The 22122-nt window shown below is 39.7% G+C and overlaps 1 protein-coding gene across 1 annotated transcript in view; it reads left to right on the forward strand.

Moving 5' to 3' along the window:
• Nucleotides 1-2554: 2554 nt before the first annotated feature.
• AKAP6 (A-kinase anchoring protein 6) overlaps nucleotides 2555-22122 on the forward strand; it is a 501319-nt gene continuing 481751 nt past the window's right edge. Inside the window, exon 1 of the mRNA XM_042235676.2 lies at nucleotides 2555-2678. The gene's annotated coding sequence lies outside the window, so the exon portion shown is untranslated. The remainder of the gene's footprint in view (nucleotides 2679-22122) is intronic.

Consider the following 22122-nt stretch of genomic DNA (forward strand, 5'->3'; position numbering starts at 1 on the left):
GCTTAGCCATTCTGCCCTGGTCTTGGCTCTGGCCTCTAGAAGGATCCCTTGTCCATTACCTTCCCTGACTTCATCTGAAGTGAGTGATGAGGGTTAAGCCCTCTTTGGTAGCTGTGCAGACTTTGTGAGCCATTTCCTAACCATCTTATTCCAGAGTCTTGTTGGTCCTACAGGTGAGAGCTAAAGAGCCTCCCCTGATTGGGCTGAGTGGGCTGTTAATGACAATATTAACAAGGTTCAGTGTTTCTATGATGGTTCTGGGTATAAACATTAGTGCATGCAGTTCTCAAAACAGCAGCACAGGCTGAGGATTTGGGAGCAGTGAGAAAGGCCACTGGGCAGTTCAAGGTGAATTACTGTAGGCCTGTTCACATGGCAAGAAAACACTTCATGATTTGTTTCTGCTTTATGGGTCTACATTTTAAGCCAGTCCAGGCCATTTTGGGGGCCAGTTATTCAGCCACTTCAGGTTGATAAAAGTCTGACTTGGCCTCAGATTTGATGAAGCATTCATCTCTTCCCACCAAACAAGTGACTTTCTTCTGGCAAAGCAAATTCATCCTGAGAAGCCATATTCAAGTCTCGAACACCTGATCCTACCCTTCTCTCTCACTTCTATAGAGCCATGGATTTCAGTTGGGGAAAGGCTCATAATGTTGTTATAGACCCATGACTTTCACTCTCTTCCCCAGCTGAGGGTTTCATCAGAGGTGCCTTCAGGGGTCAGATCATAGGCAGATGAGGTGAGGTGGGCTCAAGAAGAGCTTACCAACTTTGACTCTGGGCTTTTCCCCTCTCAACCAGGGCAGCCCAGCTTTGGTCTATATCATTAGAAGAAAGGCTTCCACTACTAACAAAAACCTTGGAAACTGTGGTCATTAGCTAAATCCATCATCTCTGCAGATGAAAAACTTGAGGACCAGAGAGGTTAATTGATTGACCTGATGTTACACAGATGCTCACTGGAGGAACTGGCATTAACACTTGGGTTTCCTGAATCCCAGATCAGTGCTGTTTGTGCTAGAGTAGCTGCTTGTTAACTTCCTGTGGTGTGGCATGTGGTCTAAGATAAAGGGTGGGAGTCAGGCTTGGCCTATGACTGAGAGCATGGATGACTTGGGCAGGCAGCTTCACGTCTTGCTCTTGGCCTTCCAATTCCTCATTAAGTGAAGCAGGAATAGTCTTGGCTTTCCATCAGGGAGGAAATGCTCTGTGCATGGCTGATGGTGCACCCTGCTAGGATCTTGGCACCTTTCAGACATTTTATCAGCCCCCATTTACCAAGCCACTGCCTGAATTCCTTCTGCTGTTTCATCCCCCCATCCCCAATGCTGTTGGTTAACAATGGCATTTAAAATCTCAAGTAGGAGGGGACAATGTAATTGTCTCATTAGACTTGGGGTTTTAGAATGTGGTTCTTCCCCAGAGTTGTGCAGATAGAGTGGATGTAGGTCAGCTTGATTCTCTCTCTATCTGTGGTCTGAAAATATTAAATATGCAAGAGATGGCTGCTTTTGCATATATCTCCTTCCCCCCAGTTCACATCACATAATGTTTGTTTCTGCTCAGGACTGAAAAGAAATGATTGCTTTAGATTTGCTTTTCTTTTCCTAACTGGAGAAATAACCTCACTGTGTCTTATATAAAGGTGGCTTTTCATGTAGTTTCAGCTTTTGTGGGGGTAGGGGTGTGAGTAATTTTCTCCTCGGTGTCTTATTGCCTCATAGAAAAGAAAACAGAACCCCAATGTTAGGAATGCAAACGATTTAGGAACTTTCTAGCAAGTTACCGTTTGTTCCAACTACCAGGTTTGGTCCCAGAAAAGACTCTCTTGCATTTTGACTCTGAGTGGTAGGAGTTCTCTGCAGATCAAGGGAAGGGACCCCAGAAATTGAAGGTGAAATTGTGTGGCCCCTAGATTCTAAACCTCCTTCCATGTGCCTATCCAATGTTCAAGTGAGAGCTGGGGCTAGTCTGTGTGAGAAGGTTCTGTGGGTTGTTGTTCATCAGTAGAAATGATTAGGACAGACTTCATTGGTAGGAGTTTGTCTGTGTTCTGTAGAACTAAAACCTATTTACTTCAGAATAACAGTCACTTTCTCAGCTGTTTATATTCCATTTATAATTCTTTTTCTGTTCCTTGCTTTTCTTCTGGTCTTTGACAAACGAGAAAAATTCTTTTTAGTAACTTTTAAAAAAGATAATTAATTGTAATGCTGTCCAGAGAGGAAAAAGTAATCAAATTGCCTAACAGAGAAACATTGTCCATTTGAGTTTTTAATTTGTTTAACACTAAATCGCATTCTTCCCTCTCTCCCTCCTAAATGTGTGACAACAAAGTAGGAGATAATTTTTATTTTTTTCCAAAGTGACTTCAGGGAAATCCCTTTTAGACCTATGGATTTTAGTCCAATGAGGGATCCTCTTCCTTTGGTCTATATTTTGCATATCGTCTGTTTCTTACAGGGCTTCCGTATTGTCTCAGGCTCCACTGGAAATGCAGCAAGGATTCCTAGCACATCCCAGTTGCCATAGCAACAGCAGTCTTTCCCATAATGAGCTGCATCATCTGAACTGATGTCACAGCATCATGCAGCAGGTCAAACAAGGCATCTCCTAGTATTGCATCCTACAGATGTGCTGTAAACATCAAAAGGAGACGGTGGGAGCAGGAGATGGTGAGTGTTAAATGTCTGGGCCGTAATTGCTCGGCTGTTTTCTTGGTTAGCCGGTGTCTGCTAAGACAGTGATGGGGGGATGTTGTCTGCTTAAAATGGACTAGGGAAAGAAGAGCTGTTTTACCTAAATCTGTTTTCAGGCTGCTGGGTTAAGACAAAGCCCTGTAAGAGTCATAGAGAAATAAAAATATGTGGAATTATTCTTGTTTCATCTCTGCCTGTTATTTTTAGTGTTCTCATGGAATTTTTCATAAACATAAGATATTTTTCTATCGCAAAGCCCCAAATAGGCTCTAAATTGATCAGTACACAGTATTTAAAGATTGTAAAGATATGCTTCTTTTTTTATGGGGAAAGCTCATTGGTCCCTTATTTGCTCTTGTGATTTATGAAATATTAAGTGGTTTACAATATGAAATTCAGTATTTACCTCGTTTGGGTTTCAGTTTCTTCATGGCAAGAAATGAATGCTGAATAAGCATTTGACATAACCCTGATGTGAAAGGGGACCTCTTGCATGTTCAAGACAGAATTTATTAAAAATATAGAGACCTAAACAGAATGAAATTACTTAAGCCTTTGATTTATGTGCTAGTCCTTCAGTCTATGGCCTTCATAGTTGAAAGACTGCCACGATATTTTTTCATCTCTTGCTAGTCTCCAAAATAGCTGGAGTTATTTGCAGGCTGACTTGTACCAAGTCTCCTCTCTGCGGCAGTTGCAGTGAAGGGTAACCCTGTGGAGAGCCTCTGGAAGTGGCAGTGGTGTTGCTTAACTTTAACCAGAATCTGGTAAGACGAATAAATAGCTGAATCCTCAGCGACTGTGGTGAATACAGATCTCTGGGCTTGGTCATAACCTCAACTCAATTCTGAAACTACAATAAACACGTATGGTGCTTATTTAGACTCTTATCTCTGTCTTTAGGCCTCATCAACACCATTATTATTATTTTTTAAAAAATACATGACTTGGCATTATCAGATAAGGAGCAGTGAGTTGCCTTTTGTTTTGGGAAATGGATTTCCCTGGTGCAGCTGATTGTTACTAAGAGAGAGAAAGGAGGAGGCACATGTCAATTCAATTGATCAATATGTCCACTTGGAATCAGGGAGTGGTCTTTTGGCTCAGTGCTGCCAAGCTGATAGTTCTTATTTGAAAAGTCTTACAGGAATGAATGGCAACCCTTGAGTTCCTCTTCTTTTAGGCTGTTTATTGAGCCTGAAAGAGATGTTTCACAGGGAGCAGGAAAAGGAATACCTCTTGCCAGCTTGGAGTGATTTTTTTTTTCTTTTTTTGCACAGAGTCAAGCATATTGGTCCCATTATTAGGCACTAGCTAGAATGAAAGACCTTGGGTTTTAATTAGTTTATTTATATATATCACAAACAGGCTGCTCTCGGTTCTTTTAAGTTTATGTGCCTGATATGCAGCTCTATGGGATGGGAGAGGTCAGCTCAGTCTGGCTTTATCGCAGGCATTTAGGAGCATGGGTTGGTTGTTCATTGCCTGCTTTTTTGTGTTGTATAATGTGAGCAGAAGGCTCTCCTGGGACTTCTGGGTGTGAACACAGCTAAGTCAGAGGCTCTAGGGTGACAAGGAGGAGTGCTGGATGGTGGGGGATGGGGAGGGGAAGTGCATATCATGGCTGGATTATGTGGGTCTGGAGAAAATCACTCAGTGGCCATTGAAATTCATTTGAAGTGTTACTTTCAGGGAAAAGCAATGAAGAAAGATCTGTTTGATAACATAAATTGCTAGGAATAAAAGTAACCAAAGGCAGCATTTTAATGAGTTTCCTATTTGCTTAATATTTATTTCTTTTGTCTAACAGTGCTCTTTGCTGCTTCATCATGGGTGATTTGTACAATTACTGAAAGTCGCAGAAGCCAGATTTCTTAAGGATAGTGTTAGAAACAGTGGAGTCATGCTTCGAGGGTGGGGAGTGCGCTGGTGGGTGTGGGCTGACGCAGTTATCTGGTGGAATATCCTTCTAGTTTAGAGGTGCCTGTGATCTCTCCTCACCTCTGCACATAATTCAAAATACAGTTGCAGCTCCCCAACTTGATGCTTTTGTGCTCTTTTTGCTCCAGGAGAACAAAGCCCTAATAATGGGAACTGTTATCCTGAGTGCCCGGTTTCTTTGCAGAGCCCGTGCTGCTCTCTGATTAGCTGTGTGTCTTAATTATTGGCTAAGGCTATTTCAGTTGTCTTAGTTTTAATATATCCCCAAGGGGTAGATGGGGTGTGTGTGTCTACCGGGGAAGGGAGAGATTGGCTGCATTTTGTGGTGTTTCATTGAAACTTTCTAGAATGTAGAGAATTTTATTTCTCAGTGATAAGAGAAAAATCATTATGATCATAGTTACCATGTGGCCAAGTTTAGACCATGGAAGCCTCATGAGAAACTAACCTCCTCTACCCTTTTGGTTATAGCTTTCTTCATTGAATTACAAAGTTACAAATAAGTTAATTCTTTGGATAATTAGGCCATGGTGGGATGATAAAAATAAAAATCATAATTATAACCAAGCTCTTATTTATTCAGTTTTTATTGTGTGGCACTGAACTAAACATTGAACCTAACTTATTTGGCCTGTATAATGACATTATGAAATAGAGAGTAACAATCTCATTTTATAGGATTAGATATTATTATTTACATTTTATAGAAACCGAGTCTTTGCCAGGTTACCAAATTTGGCTAAGGTCATATAGTTAATAAATAACTGGACCAGGATTCCAAATCAGTGTGCTTTGACTGTGATACCCACCTGCTTACCCAGTCATCTTAGTTTTATGACATCTTAACTGTGTATACCATAAAAGCAGTCACCTTTACTCTATCAACTCACCCCACCCTTCTCATTCTGATTGGAAAATCAGATTTCACTCATAGACTGAAATCTCATTTAAAACACTAAGATCAGTTTTACTACAGGGATGAGCATGAATCTTGGTCAGATCCTACTCTGATCCTATAGATTAAAGCAATGCACAATGGATACTCAGACCTTTTGCCAGTACACTTGCTCTACATACCTTTCTAGCAGGATCTGTATATGGAAAATGCTACATGAATGAGTGTGGGCATGATGGAGCTGTACTGAAAGCAGGTCTTACGTGAGTCAGTAGTGACTCAAGTTTGTTGTACCTGTCTTATCAGCTGCATTATGTAGTGCTCTGCTAACTTTAAGGCATTTGAATTCCCTGCCAACACCCGACAAGGAATAGAGGAGTAAACTTCTCTTATAGCCAGGAAGGTGTACTTTGAATCCATCTCCTGGATTAAGAAGTTAAAAGAGAGTTATTTTGCTGAATATTATCAGTGGCTGAATCTAAATGCTTCCTATTTCTTACAGAGTACAGGAATGACAGTCTTGTGCAACATCCTGGAAGCCTTGTGTTTGAGAAGAGCTGATACAGTCATCTCTGCATCATCTTGCCCATCCCCAGTTATCCACACCCTGTGTCATTATTGGGCTGTAAGGGCTGTTCTTTGTTTGACTGTGGGGCTAATGCACACACTGACAGCACATTGCTATTGATTCTGGTCTGGTGAATACTTAGAAATATTATTCCTCAGAGCTCATTAGCTGTTTCTAGGTTCTGGGAAGAAGTTAATGTTTCTCCCATCCTGTGTCAAGGAGGCCCAAGCTCATGTCTGTGTGAGCGACAGGAATTAGAGGCTGACAGAAAGCAAAGAATTGCTGGGTACAGTGGGTACAGTGGTACAGTGTACACTGTACACTGGGTACAGTGACTATCAGAGTTAGGTTCTATTTGGGAAGTAGAAAAGCCAGTGGAATTTAGGGAAATTGGTAATTCTGCCACATGTCTCTATTTAAAAAATCGTAGAATCAGGGACTGATAACTTGTTTTGATCCTGTGTATTCAATTTAATTTAACAACTTTTTATTGAGTATCTACTATGTGCCACGCAATATTGGAGAACATAGCAGTGGGACAAGATAGATGCAGATTTCTTCCCCACTACATTCTATCAGGAATGGGGATGGAGAGACCAAATAAAACAGGTAAATTTATAGTGGAATAATTTATTCTTTTGATACCGTAATGCTATTCTGTTTACTTATGTTTCAGAGATACACCAATTATCTGTGCACACATACATATATGGCCTACACATGGAGGTAAAATTGCTGCACTGAAGAACAGCTTTGATTTTTTTCTTCTTGAGTTTGGATTAGAATCTTGCTGGGTGTGACCATAGCCAATATGGCAATAAGCATTTTGTTGGTATTAAGCTGTTGGGAAAAGTATAATTGTAATTGTTTTACATGTCTATCTCAATTTATGTAAACCTGATGTATGGAAATATGAAATGTATATGACAGATCAGTTTAAGGATGTTTTTTTCATTTTAATGAAAGATAGTTCTCATCTTTAAAAACTCTCTAGTGAGCCCTCTAAATGGCACGTTCCAGCCAGCATGCTGGTGGAGGTACGTGCCAGTCACCTCTAGCCACAAGCAACCTATTCATCCACCCTAGTATGCCTTATAAACATCACTTTAAATGGGAAGCATTTGTCTAAACAATCCTATTAACTAATGTATGCAAAAGTTTGATGGTATTTGTATAAATTTTCATGAAGCTTTTCATGTTCATGTGTGTGTGAAGGATATCTAACTCGTGACTGTCACTTGCGGATTAACTGTTCCTCTTTGATGGCGGTCCGACATACCCAGCCCTATAGATGGGCCATGATTGGGAAGGCTTTTCCGAGGAGTATCACTTTTTATAGGACTTTAGCTATGGCAACAAACTTTTATGTATTTTGGATTAGTCAGGTCTAAGATTTCTTCACCACAAGCACACACCTATCAACAGCTGAATCCCCCAGTTGGTTTTAAGACTTGGTGAGAACAAGGGATACTTTGTTCCCCTTGTCAGCCACCAGCCATGTTTGTCTCAGTTCTTTCGCTATAGGGCATGCTCCAAACTCTTCCAGCCCTGTTACTTTGAGTCCCAAGGGGAAATAAGGAGAGAATGTAGAAGCTTTAAAATAGGTCTCACACTAGGTGATTCCTGAATTTGTTTTATGTAGCTACAGGACAGGCTTCATAGGCAGGCAACCTGTGCTGCAACATACGGCCCTGTGCTGAGAAAGGTCCACACTATGTTTAATGCTCTACTGTTGCCAGCTTGAAATTCTCAACAATTTTGGGGGCAAATGGTTCAGCATTTTTATTTTACACTGGACCTTGCAGATTACCTAGCCATCTGTATGGCCCCTTCGATATAAAAAACTCACACACAGTTCTGGGTTTTGTGTAAGAATTAGATGATGTGATTCGCTTGGCAAGAGTTGACCGCCTTAGATGGAGCAGTATTCTCCAATTCATCATGGTCTCCCCCTGCTCCTGTCCATTTACCCCCACTGCTGCTGCCTGAGCCCTTTTAGTGTGAAACTTCTATTCTGGAATAATTCAAATAACAGTTGTAGAGTTTAAAAAACAGAAGAACCATTGTCAGACAACCCAGAGCAAAGACACCATGCATGGTAATTTAGAAGCATCCATGATAATTCAGCACCATACACCTGTAATTCAGTGGCATTTCTTTTATAGGCAATATGGGACATATTACATTATACATGAAGATATTTCCTAGGTCAGGCTTATTTGTCACCACTGCTGTTTTCAGGGGAGAAATCAAATGTTCTTTGCAAAGCAAGCTGATTAACCATCCTATTGGCTCATTGTTTGAATTAATTTTCCCAGCCTTTGTTACTACTTGATTACTTTTTAACACCTGCTTTGTTTAACTCTCATTTAAATTACACAACATTTTTATGCTAGTTGGGTATTTGTTTAGCACTATTTTATTTTTCTATTCTCTCTTTCTAGGAGGCTGGGTGCCTATAATTTGAGATTATATTACTGTAGGAAGAGTTCACTTTTTCTAATTAAAAAGGGAATTACAGTCAATATTTATAATGAACTCTTTTTCAGCAAGGTAGTTCCAGCCATGCTAATGTACGTAAGTCCAGATCTGCCATTACTGTTTACAATAGTGAGATGGTGACAAACTCTTGGACCTTAGAGTAGGTGACACATTCTCTCCTGTCATGTCACAGTGAGAAGATCCTGTACTAATTTGCAGATGAACAGAGAAACATTAGAGAACTGACATGAATGATGGTACTTGATGCACTGGAAAAAGTTAATTTTTTTTTTTTTGGTGGCTGTGTGACAGTAAACAAGGATCTGACAAATCCATAAGGGGCTTTTGTCATGTCCTAGAGATGGAGTCTTCTCTAAGGATCAAGTTCCAAGGACTCACAGCCTTTCTCTGTACCCTATGTAACTGTCCTAATGCCCACCATGTCCACCACAGTACACACTGTAGAGCCAGCTGTTTTAGACAATTTCATCAGCAGTCAACAATCAACAAGTATGTCAAATGTCTACCATGTGCAAGATCATGTGTTGAAGAAACAGTTTCCAAATTGGGACAGACAAAGGCAAGCACATGTATATTAGTTGGAGAAGCCTGTCACAGGTTTAATGCTATGCTGTCTGGGCTCTGCTTGTAGACATTGTGATTCGTTCTTCCCTTGCTCTAGAGATACTCTGAGATAGGGCTTCAGGTGTAGCTCGGGGTGCCATCTCATCTTCCGTTCTTTTCATTCAATTCCTTGATTTAAATGTGTTTTCTTCTTTAAAAAAAATCATACTCAGACTTTATTTATATTACTTTGGCATATAGCCGATTAACAATGTTGTAATAGTTTCAGGTAAACAGCAAAGGGACTCAGCCATATAAATGTGTCTTCCTAAACAACTCATTACTTTTTCTGGCCCACTCAAAGTCTGTTTGCCACATGCTTTCAGCTTTTTCAGTTCTTAGTGCTCATCCTTTGTTTATACCCCAGCAGTCTCCTATCACTGGTCCTGTGGGATAGCTATCAACCCACCATCATTCTCCCCACCAGCAGCCCCCTAGGCACCCAACTTCCCTGCTTCTGTTTATTCCCATTATATTAGCATAAAAATAGCCCATCTAAAACCAAGTGACAGTTCAGCTCCCCTTGTGAAGCAGTCTGCTTACATTTAGCTTTAAATAGTTAATTGTGATATTCCACTCTATTTAACTTGCTTTTTGCTTTTGTGTGATTTAAAAGAGAATGTGTCTGGAATGCATATTAATCGCTCTTGCAGGCAGTCTATGTGGGACATTGACCAGAATTTACCAAAAGAGCAGGGCCTTAGTTAGTAGAAGGTTATGTGCTAAGTGAAAACAGGTATATGAACATAGTTAAAAAATTGTGCATTTTCAATTTTTTGTTATTCAGTTACTAAGGTGTGTCAGACTCTTTGTGACCTATAGCTAACTAATAAAAATGGGGCGAGGGGATGGTGAGAGAGTAGCCATCATGGCAAGGTTCCAGTCTTGAGTAGGAGTGGCACGCAGCTTCTAGAACACTGAGAATATGTGTCTCAGAAGAGCAGCTGCCTAAAGAGAAAGGACAGACCTGAAAATAAAACTCAAAAATAAAAACAACCACAAAATAGGCATGACTGCTAAGTTCAGTTCAGTTTAGTCACTCAGTAATATCCGACTCTTTGCAACCCCATGGACTGCAGCACGCCAGACCTCCCTGTCCATCACCAACTCCTGGAGTCTACTCAGACTCATGTCCATTGAGTCGGTGATGCCATCCAACCATCTCATCCTCTGTTGTCCCCTTCTCCTCCTGCCTTCAATCTTTCCCAGCATCAGGGTCTTTTCCAGTGAGTCAGTTTTTCACATCAGGTGGCCAGAGTATTAGAGTTTCAGCTTCAGCATCAGTCCTTGCAATGAATATTCAGGACTGGTTTCCTTTAGGATGGACTGGTTGGATCCCCTTGCAGTCCAAGGGACTCTCAAGAGTCTTCTCCAACACCACAATTCAAAAGCATCAGTTCTTCAGAGCTCAACTTTCTTTATAGTCCAACTCTTACATCCATACCTGACTACTGGAAAAACCATAGCTTTGACTAAATGGACCTTTGTTGGCAAAGTGTCTCTGCTTTTTAATATGCTGTCTAGATTGGTCATAGCTTTTCTTCCAAGGAACAAGCATCTTTTAATTTCATGGCTGCAGTCCCCATCTGCAGTGATTTTGGAGCCCCCAAAATAAAGTCTCTTACTTACCATTGTTTCCCCATCTATTCACCATGAAGTGATGGGATCAGATGCCATGATTTCAGTTTTCTGAATGTTGAGTTTTAAGCCAACTTCTTCACTCTCCTCTTTCACTTTCATCAAGAGGCTCTTTAGTTCTTCTTCACTTTCTGCCATAAGGGTGGTGTTATCTACATATCTGAGGTTATTGATATTTCTCCTGGCAATCTTGATTCCAGCTTGTACTTCCTCCAGCCCAGAGTGTCTCATGATATACCCTGCATGTAAGTTAAATAAGCAGAGTGACAGTATACAGCCTTGATGTACTCCTTTCCTGATTTGGAAAGGAGTCTATTGTTCCATGTCCAGATCTAATTGTTGCTTCTTGACCTGCATACAGATTTCTCAAGAGGGAGGTCAGGTGGTCTGGTATTCCTATCTCTTGAAGAATTTTCCACAGTTTGTTTTGATCCACATGGTCAAAGGCTTTGGCATAGTAAAGCAGAAGTAGGTGTTTTACTGGATTTCTGTTGCTTTTTTGATGATCCAGTGGATGTTGGCAATTTGACCTCTGGTTCCCATTGCCTTTTCTAAATCCAGCTTGAACATCTGGAAGTTCATTGTTCAGGTACTGTTGAAGCCTGGCTTGGAGAATTTTGAGCATTACTTTGTTAGCATGTGGGATGAGTACAATTGTGTGGTACTGTGAACATTCTTTGACATTGCCTTTCTTTGGGATTGGAGTGAAAACTGACCTTTTCCAGTCCTGTGGCCACTGCTGAGTTTTACAAATTTGCTGGCATATTGAGTACAGCACTTTCACAGCATCATCTTTTAGGATTTGAAATAGCTCACCTGGAATTCCATCACCTCCACTAACTTTGTTCGTAGTGATGCTTCCTAAGGCACGTTTGACTTCACATTCCAGAATGTCTGGCTCTAGGTGAGTGATCACACCATCATGATTATCTGGGTCATGAAGATCTTTTTTGTACAGTTCTTCTGTATATTCTTGCCACCTCTTCTTAATATCTTCTGCTTCGGTTAGGTCCATAACATTTCTGTCCTTTATTGTGCCCATCTTTACATGAAATGTTCCCCCTGTCTATCAGACCTAATCCCTTGAATCTATTTGTCACTTACACTGTATAATCGGAAGGGATTTGATTTAGGTCCAGTGGTCTTCCCTACATTCTTCAATTCAAGTCTGCTCATAGAACTATAAGAATCAGATTAGTGAATTAAGATATTATGATTTTTACTAATTTAGTATTAAATAATTTATAACATGATTTTTAAACATTTGAATTTTGACTAAACTGAAAATGAATGTGCTAAGATGCAGAGGCATGGAAAAGGTAGCATAACCAGCTTAAGAAGAGACATGTTTCACCATGTTATTTTTTATTTAGAGTGTTTTTCCTTTGGGTCTTTGCTCTGATTAGTATTATTAAGTTTATTTGTTGTGAAGGTGAATATATTTTGTTTTAATTTTAAAAATTATTCTATAAGAAAATAACAAAAATCATGGTTTCTACCATGATTTTTTTTTTCTGATTCTTAGGAGCTAAATCTTAACATCATTCTTTTGTAAACACTGCATATGCCCAGATACCCAACATAAAGTTGTAAATGAGTTCTGTGAGCCAATTTGAGGAATCAAAAAAAAAAAATGCTCCTTTTCAAAGATACCCTACACCTTCAAATGGTGGTGGAAAAGCTACATTACCAAACTTAAAGGAAAGTTTTGCCTAGCTTATACCAAATGAGAGTTTCCATTCCAGATTTTGAGATCTTAAAATCTAACAACTTATTCACATGTATGTAGACTCATATTCTCTGTTCAGAAGATTAGTGGTTGGGAGGTAGGCAGGAGTGGGTGGTCGTATGGGAGCAATAGCCATGTTTCCCTTCTTGACTCACTCCATCTCCTGACACTCCTAAACACAAACAGTAGACAAAAATAGAGCCTGGCATGGTGGGTTTTGGAGCCAGGCATATTTACCTTTGAATCTTAGTTCTAGCATAAGATGACAAGATCTGTGATTTTGAGTTTCTTAGAGTGTCATTTTCCCCATATATAAAATTAGGGGGTACCCACTCCAGTATTCTTGCTGGGAAAATCCCATGCACAGAAGGTGACTACAGTCCATAGGGTCGCAGAGTCGGACACGACTGAACACACACACACGCATCCATTTTACAGAATTATAAGTGTTTTTATATAAAGTTACTAGCACAGAGAAGGCATTTGATAAATAAAAGTTATTATTATTTCACTACTCAGAAGTAGTGGGATAAGATTATTGCTCCTCCAAGAAAAAATTTAATATCTCAACTTCAATTATGGAACCAGTGAAATAATTTTCGGAGCTTTTATTAATGGAAAGAAAAACCCTTTAATATATTTTAAATTCTTATACTGTGCTAGGTACATATATATTGCACATAATTTCTTTTTCCTGCTTAATTTTTCTCCATGGCACTTATCACCATTTGAAAACTACACGTTTTACTATATGGTTTGTTTCCCCTTGGTACAAAGTTAGTTGCACAAAGGCAGAGATTTTTGTTTATTTAGTTCACTGATGTTTCCTCAGCTCATAGAATAGTGCCTGGCATGTGGTGAGGTTCAGTACATTCTTGTTGCATGAATGAATGAATCCACATACCCTTTGAGAGAGGCAACTTGATTGTACTCAGTATGTAGAAAATGAATTCTCTATTGCAGTGATGCTTTTCAAGGTTCTGAACATCCTTTAGTGACTCTTGCTTTTCCAGATACCATGTCGAGAAGCCCTTGTGGCTGGTGGTTAGGTCATTATACACCATTCAGTTTCTAAATCCTTCCACTGAAAGCAGGGATATTGCCCAGACATCTCTGATGGGCTTCTCCTCCATATGGGGTTTCTAAAAGAGAGCTAGAGTTTCCCAGGTCATTTGAAAGATACGTTGATTCTCCTACTGGTGGTTATCTTCTTTCTCTTTAGAGAATTTGAGTCTCCTTCAGGAACAGTTCTTTATTCTCCTTTAAATCATGAATCCTCAGTGGATTGATTGATACATTAGTGAGTTATAAAAGAATCTTCAAGGAAAGTACCAGATAGGGAGAATGATAAGCCATGGAATCAGCCCTTTCCTATTGCTATAAAAATGTTCTAATGAGAAATAAAACAAAGCACAGGTACGTAACAATATATTTGCTTGGTCAAAAGATCATACCACCTCATAATGAAGGAAATAATTAAGATAGCCAATTTCTGCTATATATTTTAAATTAGAGGCAAGCTATCTTTTAACAGTGGATGTCTATAGCTGAGTGTTGTACCAAAGACATATTCTAAATGTCATACTTTTGAACTGAGTATTTGTTTCTCAACCAACAGGTGTGTGATTTTTTTCTTTAAATTCAAACCGTTTTGACGGCATTCTATTTTTAGAATGCCTTCCTCTTTTAAAGGTCAAAACAATATCCAAAACCAGTTAAAAAAACATCTTGGGAGAAGGCAGTGTTCTTGTTATACCGTAATATTGATGGGCTGAATAAGAAAATGTAATAATGTTAAGTTTATAGTTCATAGTGTTTTTATTTTATGGTTATGAAACATATTTAATGTATTTACTTTTAGCAACCTCCTCATGCTCCAGGATAAAAATTATGCCCTATGGATATTTCTTTCCATCTGCAATATATGCCATCACCCGTTACAGTGTATGAGGACTTTATTATGTTCAAATAGCATGTTATTCTGATCTATTTTAAAGAGCCCTGGACTGGAAGTCAGGAACCTGAATTTTAACTCCTGCTAATATAATCTCCCTGAACCGTAGTTTCCTCCACAGTAAAACAAAAGGGTTAAAGTAAATGATTTGTGTTTCCTTTAAGCTCTAATATTTTATGGCTCACTTACAGGGTTCTCCTTCTCTTTCAATTGTTCAGCCGTGTGATTTTTTCCAAAATGATATTCCATAAACCATTTTAAATTTGCTTAATGCCCTGATATAGGTGAAGACGTATTTTAGTTTATACACCATTTAAATTTCACACGTGTGTGATTCATTAGCTTGTGTTTCACAGTACTCTTGGTGGTTAACCTATAGTCAATACATAAGGTTTCACTTAAATTAACAAATTACTGTCTTTCACTACTCTCAAACTACCACACAATTGGACCCATCTCACACACTAGTAAAGTAATGCTTAAAATTTTCCAAGCCAGGCTTCAATAATACGTGAACCGTGAACTTCCTGATGTTCAAGCTCATTTTAGAAAAGGCAGAGGAACCAGAGAGCAAATTGCCAACATCCGCTGGATCATGGAAAAGGAAGAGAGTTCCAGAAAAACATCTATTTCTGCTTTATTGACTACGCCAAAGCCTTTGACTGTGTGGATCACAATAAACTGTGGAAAATTCTGAAAGAGATGGGAATACCAGACCACCTGACCTAGCTCTTGAGAAATCTGTATGCAGGTCAGGAAACAACAGTTAGAACTGGACATGGAACGACAGACTAGTTTCAATAGGAAAAGGAGTACATCAAGGCTGTATATTGTCACCATGCTTATTTACCTTATATGCAGAGTACATCATGAGAAACGCTGGGCTGGAAGAAACACAAGCTGGAATCAAGATTGCCGGGAGAAATATCAATAACCTCAGATATGCAGATAACATCACCCTTATGGCAGAAAGTGAAGAAGAACTAAAAGCCTCTTGAAAGTTAAAGAGGAGAGTGAAAAAGTTGGCAAAAACGCAACATTCAGAAAACTAAAATCATGGCATCTGATCCCATCACTTCATGGTGAATAGATGGGGAAACAATGGAAAGTAAGAGACTTTTATTTTGGGGGCTCCAAAATCACTGCAGATGGGGATTGCAGCCATGAAATCAAAAGATGCTTACTCCTTGGAAGGAAAGTTATGACCAACCTAGACAGCATATTGAAAAGCACAGACATTTCTTTGTCAACAAAGGTCCATCTAGTCAAGGCTATGGTTTTTACAGTGGTCACTGTATGGATGTGAGAGTTGGACTATAAAGAAAACTGAGTGCCGAAGAATTGATGCTTTTGAATTGTGGTGTTGGAGAAGACTCTTGAGAGTTGCTTGGACTTCAAGGAGATCCAACCAGTCCATCCTAAAGAGATCAGTCCTGGGTGTTCATTGGAAGGACTGATGTTGAAGCTGAAACTCCAATACTTTGACCACCTCATGTGAAGAGCTGACTCCTTCGAAAAGGCCCTGATGCTGGGAAAGATTGAGGGCAGGAGAAGGGGACAACGGAGGATGAGCTGGTTGGATGGCATCACTGACTCAATGGACGTGGGTTTGGGTGGACTCCGGGAGTTGGTGATAGGGAAGCCTGGCGTAGTGCGGTTGATGAGGTGACACTGTTGGACATGACTGAGCGACTGAACTGAACTAAACTGTCTTTCACAACAAACTTAATTTTTTTTCCAGTTTTTATTGTGAAATAATTGATATACATCTCTGTATCGGCTTAAGGCATAGAACCTGATGGTTTGGTTTGTATATGCTGTGAAATAATTACCACAGTAGATTCAGCTAACATCTGTCTTCTCATATAGACACAGTAAAAAGAAAGAAGAAAAGAATAAAGGAAAAAATTTCTCCTTGTGATGAGAACTCTTAGGATTTACTCTCTTAACTTTTCTAAATACCATACAGCAGTGTTAGCTACAGATGTCATGTTACCCATGACATTCCTAGCACTTAATTTGTTTTATAACTGGACGTTTGTACCTTCCTCCAATTCTCTCTCCTCTTACCACCCCCCAGCAAACTTTAAAATAGTTCCCCTCTCTTGCAATCAAGTATTTTCTATATATTCTTTCTTTTTTTTAGCCATAACATGTATTTTCTATTAATGAGCTGAGTGAAATGCTGGGTTCCCTTCTACCCTTCCTGTTGGGTGTGGAATTTCTTTAGAAACTCACACTGCTGCTCTAGACACCCCCCAAAATACCTGTAAGTGCTTTTATAAAGTCATACTGTGTGGAATTCCCAGTTTTGTAGATCAAAAATGGCCAAATATCATCAGTTTCATGTGGTTCAACCTAATAATTTATTTATTATCATAATAATGTCTTTACTATTTTTGTAATGCAATAATGAAAGTGAACTCACTCAGTTGTGAGACCCCATGGACTGCCTACCAGGCTCCTCTGTCCATGGAATTCTCCAGGCAAGAATAGTGGAGTGGGTTGCCATTTCCTTCTCCAGGGGATCTTCCCTACCCAGGGATTGGAACACCGGATCTCCCGCCTTGTAAGCAGACCCTTTAACCTCTGAGCCACCAGGGAAGCACAGTAATGAAAGTCAGTCTTTAAATGAGTTAAAGATGTAGTGCAAAGAGCACTCAGGGGCTTTAATGAAAGACTGATCTGGGATCGAATTCTGCTTTTCTGGAACCAGCAATGTGCCTTGGGCAAGTTGCTCAACTTACTGAGCTTTGTTTTCATGTGTAAAATGGAAATGCTGTTGCCTGCCTCAAGGGCTTGCTGAGCATAATCCTTATGACTCTTAGAATGGTGCCTGATTTTATATTCAAACTCTGTAACAGTCATGATGTTGTTTCAAGTAACCATTCTTATACTCCCTCATTCATAAATATCTAAATGTTTAGCTAGAAGAACAAAGGGCCCTAAATAGAGTAAATGAGAAATGGTTGCAAGGAGCAGATTCCTGGGAAGAAGCGTCCTATCTTCCAGGGCTGTGTAGATTTTTAATAAGATCTCCAAAAGACATTTTGGGGAAGAATAGGAGAATTGTCTTTCATGTCATCTGGAAATTTACTTCAACTGTTTTCCCTTTTATATTTTGTTTTTTGAAAGCAACAGTAACAAACCTCTCATGAAAACTGTTGACTTTTAAATTGTATTTATTTATAACAGATAGATTGCAATTTTTATTTGTAAAATTGTTTGCACCAAAAAAGAGTCATAGATGTTAAAGGTTCACAAGTATTCCATATGTTTTAATACCCGCTAGTAAATGAGTTTGATGTTTTATGTAGCCCTAAAATAACTCCTGTGAGACTGTGTCTCTTTCCTAGACCAGAGGGGCAAATCTTTAACTCTCTTCCATTTCTCAGAATGATCCTGTGCTTGTTGATGGCTTCTCCTGTAACCCTGTGCTGATGACTCATGAATTCAGATTTTTACCCTCTGATTATTTATCCTGAGATACAGACTTAATATTTTTCCTACCTTCTGTCTGTATTCTCCAGAATCTTTCTTGAATAACTTTACTCTGCACATCTAAAACTATCTCAGCCTCTTCCCCATTCCAAACTTGCTCTCCTTTTTGAATTGTTTGTCTGGAATAAAGCCTTGTCTTCCGTTCCATCCCTTAGGGCAGAGACTAAGCGTCATCCTTAGTCTTCAGTTTCACCTCTTCCCTCACCCAGGTCCTGCTGAGTCACCAAGACTTGTAGAGTTTCTAACTCTCTGGGATGGTGAAAATGAGCTTAGGGTCACATCACCCCAAATAATTTTTTATTGTCTAGTAGATTTAGGTCATGCTTCCCTAACTCCTGGTGTCCTCTTACCTACACTATAGACCTGATATTATTAGACTTTCTTTTCAAGGCCCTTCCATCCCCATAATCTTTCTAGCTGTGCTCTGAACTTTTTCCAGCTCTGTTAAAGCCTGTGTCTAGGACAGTGTCAGGTGTTCAGTGTGGTTGGTGTGCTGTGGTGAAGACGGGGAGAAAATGCACAGTGTGAGCACTGATAGGGACTTCAACAAACAAGAGATGTGTTATCCTAGATGGAAAGAGTATGTTATTATTATTTTTTTTTTTTACTTTGAAATAAAAATTTATCTTATCAGAGAGTTTCAAAAGTTGATATATAAATTTACTACACCCTAACTCAAGAGGATTACACACTGCTGACTTCAGCACCAGAATGTATTTCCTTTTTTGCAGGCAGTATTCTCATTTGTCTTTTGAATTAATTCCAATGGACAGGGGCCAGTTTTAACTCTGTGGCCCATGACACTGGCATTGTTCACAGTAATGTTCACAAGAGAGCAAATCAGCAACCATTTTTTTCCCCTTAAAGGATTCAGATGCCTGCCTCCCATGAGGAAGGTGGTGGTCTGTTGGTGAGCTGTGCTTGGTGTCAGTTAGATCTTTTGAGTTCAGAATACAGTCACATACAATTAATAGCTCTGTGCCTAAGGAAAGTTGCCCTTCTGGGCTCTGTTTTTCTTCTTAGTACCTCACCTGTCAAGTATTCTGTAGTTTGGACACTATATATATATATATATATATATAAAATACAGTACCTAGGTCTTCCCTCCTAGCGCAGTCGGTAAAGAATCTGCTTGCAGTGCATGTGTTCAATTCCTGGGTCAGGAAGATCCCGTGGAGAAGGAAATGGCAACCCACTCCAGTATTCTTGCCTGGAGAATCCCATGGACAGAGGAACCTGGTGGGCTACAGTCCATGGGGTCGCAAGAGTTGGACACGACTAAGTGACTTTCACTACAGTACCTAGGATAAATTCTCAGGAGTGGTCAGTGGAGGCTGGGGGTATTCGTAGTGTAAAATATTGACTAACTGGTGGCCAGCCTGGTGGCCTGACCTTGTTTTAGTAGGATTTCTATTCCAATCCCAGACCTGTGAGATCTCAGAGGTTAAAGGAGTCTTGCGTCAGCATCTTGTCCAACTTCAGCTTCTTCCCTAAATTGAGCAGGAATAACCACATTTTGTTGTTGCTGTTGAGTCATTAAATTGTGTGTAACTCTGTGACCCCAGGGACTACAGCACGGCAGGCTTCCCTGGCCTTCACCATCTCCCAGAGTTTGCTTAAACTCGTGTCCATCAAGTTGGTCATGCCATCCAACCATCTCATCCTCTATTATCCCCTTCTCCTCTTACCTTTTATAGCATCAGGATCTTTTCCAGTGAGTTGACTCTTTGCATCAGGTGGCCAAAGTATTGGAGCTTCAGCTTCAGCATCAGTCCTTCCAATGAATATTCAGGGTTGATGTCCTTTAGGATTGACTGGTTTGATCTCTTTGCTGTCCAAGGGACTTTCAAGAGTCTTCTCCATAATCACAATTCAAAATCATCAATTCATCAGTGCTGACCAATGTTTATACAGATCTCCCTTGACTTCATATGGGGTTATCCAACATCAGTTGAAAATATTGTGAATCAAAATGTAATTTAAAAATGTAATCAATACATATAATCTAATGAATATCGTAGCTTGGCCTATTCTACCTTAATGTTCTCAGAACACTTACATTAGCCTACAGTTGAAAAATCTTATAATGCATTACCAACTTAATAATCAAGTATTGAATAGCTCATGTAACTTATTGAATATTGTGCAAAAGTTAAAAATGGAATGGTTGTCTGAGTACAGAATGATTGTAATTTTATTAGTTATTTATCCTCTTGACAGTGTGGATGATGAAAGTCCTGCTGCCTAATATAAGAGAGAGTATGAAACTGTATATCCCTAGCCCAGGAAAAGATAAAAATTAAAATTCAAAGTATAGTTTCTACTGAATGCAAATGCTTTTGTACCATTATAAAGTTGAAAAATAGTAGTTGAACCATCATAAGCTGGGGATGGTCTGTATCAGTTCAGTCACTCAGTCGTATCTGACTCTGCAATCCCAAGGACTGCAGCATTCAAACTGAGTTTCAGCTTCAGCATCAGTCCTTGCAATGAATATTCAGGACTGATTTCCTTTAGGATGGACTGGTTGGATCTCCTTGCAGTCCAAGGGACTCTCAAGAGTCTTCTCCAACACCACAATTCAAAAGCATCAGTTCTTCAGAGCTCAACTTTCTTTATAGTCCAACTCTTACATCCATACCTGACTACTGGAAAAACCATAGCTTTGACTAAATGGACCTTTGTTGGCAAAGTGTCTCTGCTTTTTAATATGCTGTCTAGATTGGTCATAGCTTTTCTTCCAAGGAACAAGCATCTTTTAATTTCATGGCTGCAGTCCCCATCTGCAGTGATTTTGGAGCCCCCAAAATAAAGTCTCTTACTTTCCATTGTTTCCCCATCTATTCACCATGAAGTGATGGGACCAGATGCCGTGATTTTAGTTTTCTGAATGTTGAGTTTTAAGCCAACTTCTTCACTCTCCTCTTTCACTTTCGTCAAGAGGCTCTTTAGTTTTTCTTTGCTTTCTGTCATAAGGGTGGTGCCATCTGCATATCAGAGGTTATTAATATTTCTCCCAGCAATCTTGATTCCAGTTTATGCTTCATCCACCCCAGCATTTCACATGATATACTCTGCATGGAAGTTAAATAAGCAGGGTGACAATATATAGCCTTGATGTACTCCTTTCCCAATTTGGAACCATTCTGTTGTTTCATGTCCATTTCTAACTGTTGCTTCTTGACCTGCCAAATCTTCTTGACAGATTTCTCAGAAGGTCTGGTATTCCCATCTCTTGAAGAATTTTCCACAGTTTGTTGTGATCCACACAGTCAAAGGCTTTGGCCTAGTCAATAAAGCAGAAGTAGAGAAGGCAATGGCACCCCACTCCAGTACTCTTGCCTGGAAAATCCCATGGACGGAGGAGCCTGGTAGGCTGCAGTCCATGGGGTCGCGAAGAGTCAGACACGACTGAGCGACTTCCCTTTCACTTTTCACTTTCATGCACTGGAGAAGGAAATGGCAACCCACTCCAGTGTTCTTGCCTGGAGAATCCCAGGGACGGGGGAGCCTGATGGGCTGCCGTCTATGGGGTTGCACAGAGTCGGACATGACTGAAGCGACTTAGCAGCAGCAGCAGTAGCAGAGGTTTTTCTGGAACTCTCTTGCTTTTTCGATGATCCAGTGGATGTTGACAATGTGATCTCTGGTTCCTCTGCCTTTTCTAAATCCAGCTTGAACATCTGGATGTTCATGGTTCAGGCACTATTGAAGCCTGGCTTGGAGAATTTTAAGCATTACTTTGCTAACATGTGAGATGAGTGCGGTTGTATGGTAGTTTGAACATTCTTTGGTCTGTATATCAAGTTTTATTTTCCTTATGCTTCCTTTCTAATTTGTGGAAAAGGTTTCCATAGAAAATTGTTTTAAGCCCAGTGAATAATATTTACTATTAAACTCTCATAGTCTTGTCAAGGGAAATTCCACACTTTAACATGTGCATTTATTTCTCTAATTCAGATTCAGTTCAACAATCTGTTGCACCTTCATGTATTAAAATATTGTAAATAGTTGATTTCACTCCCCCCCGCCCCCCCAACCAACAGATTGAATAAGTTGGAGACACAGAGGTTATGCATCTACTCTCAG

The sequence above is a fragment of the Ovis aries genome, chromosome 18, assembly GCF_016772045.2.
Source record: "Ovis aries strain OAR_USU_Benz2616 breed Rambouillet chromosome 18, ARS-UI_Ramb_v3.0, whole genome shotgun sequence".
Classification (NCBI taxonomy): Eukaryota; Metazoa; Chordata; class Mammalia; order Artiodactyla; family Bovidae; genus Ovis; species Ovis aries.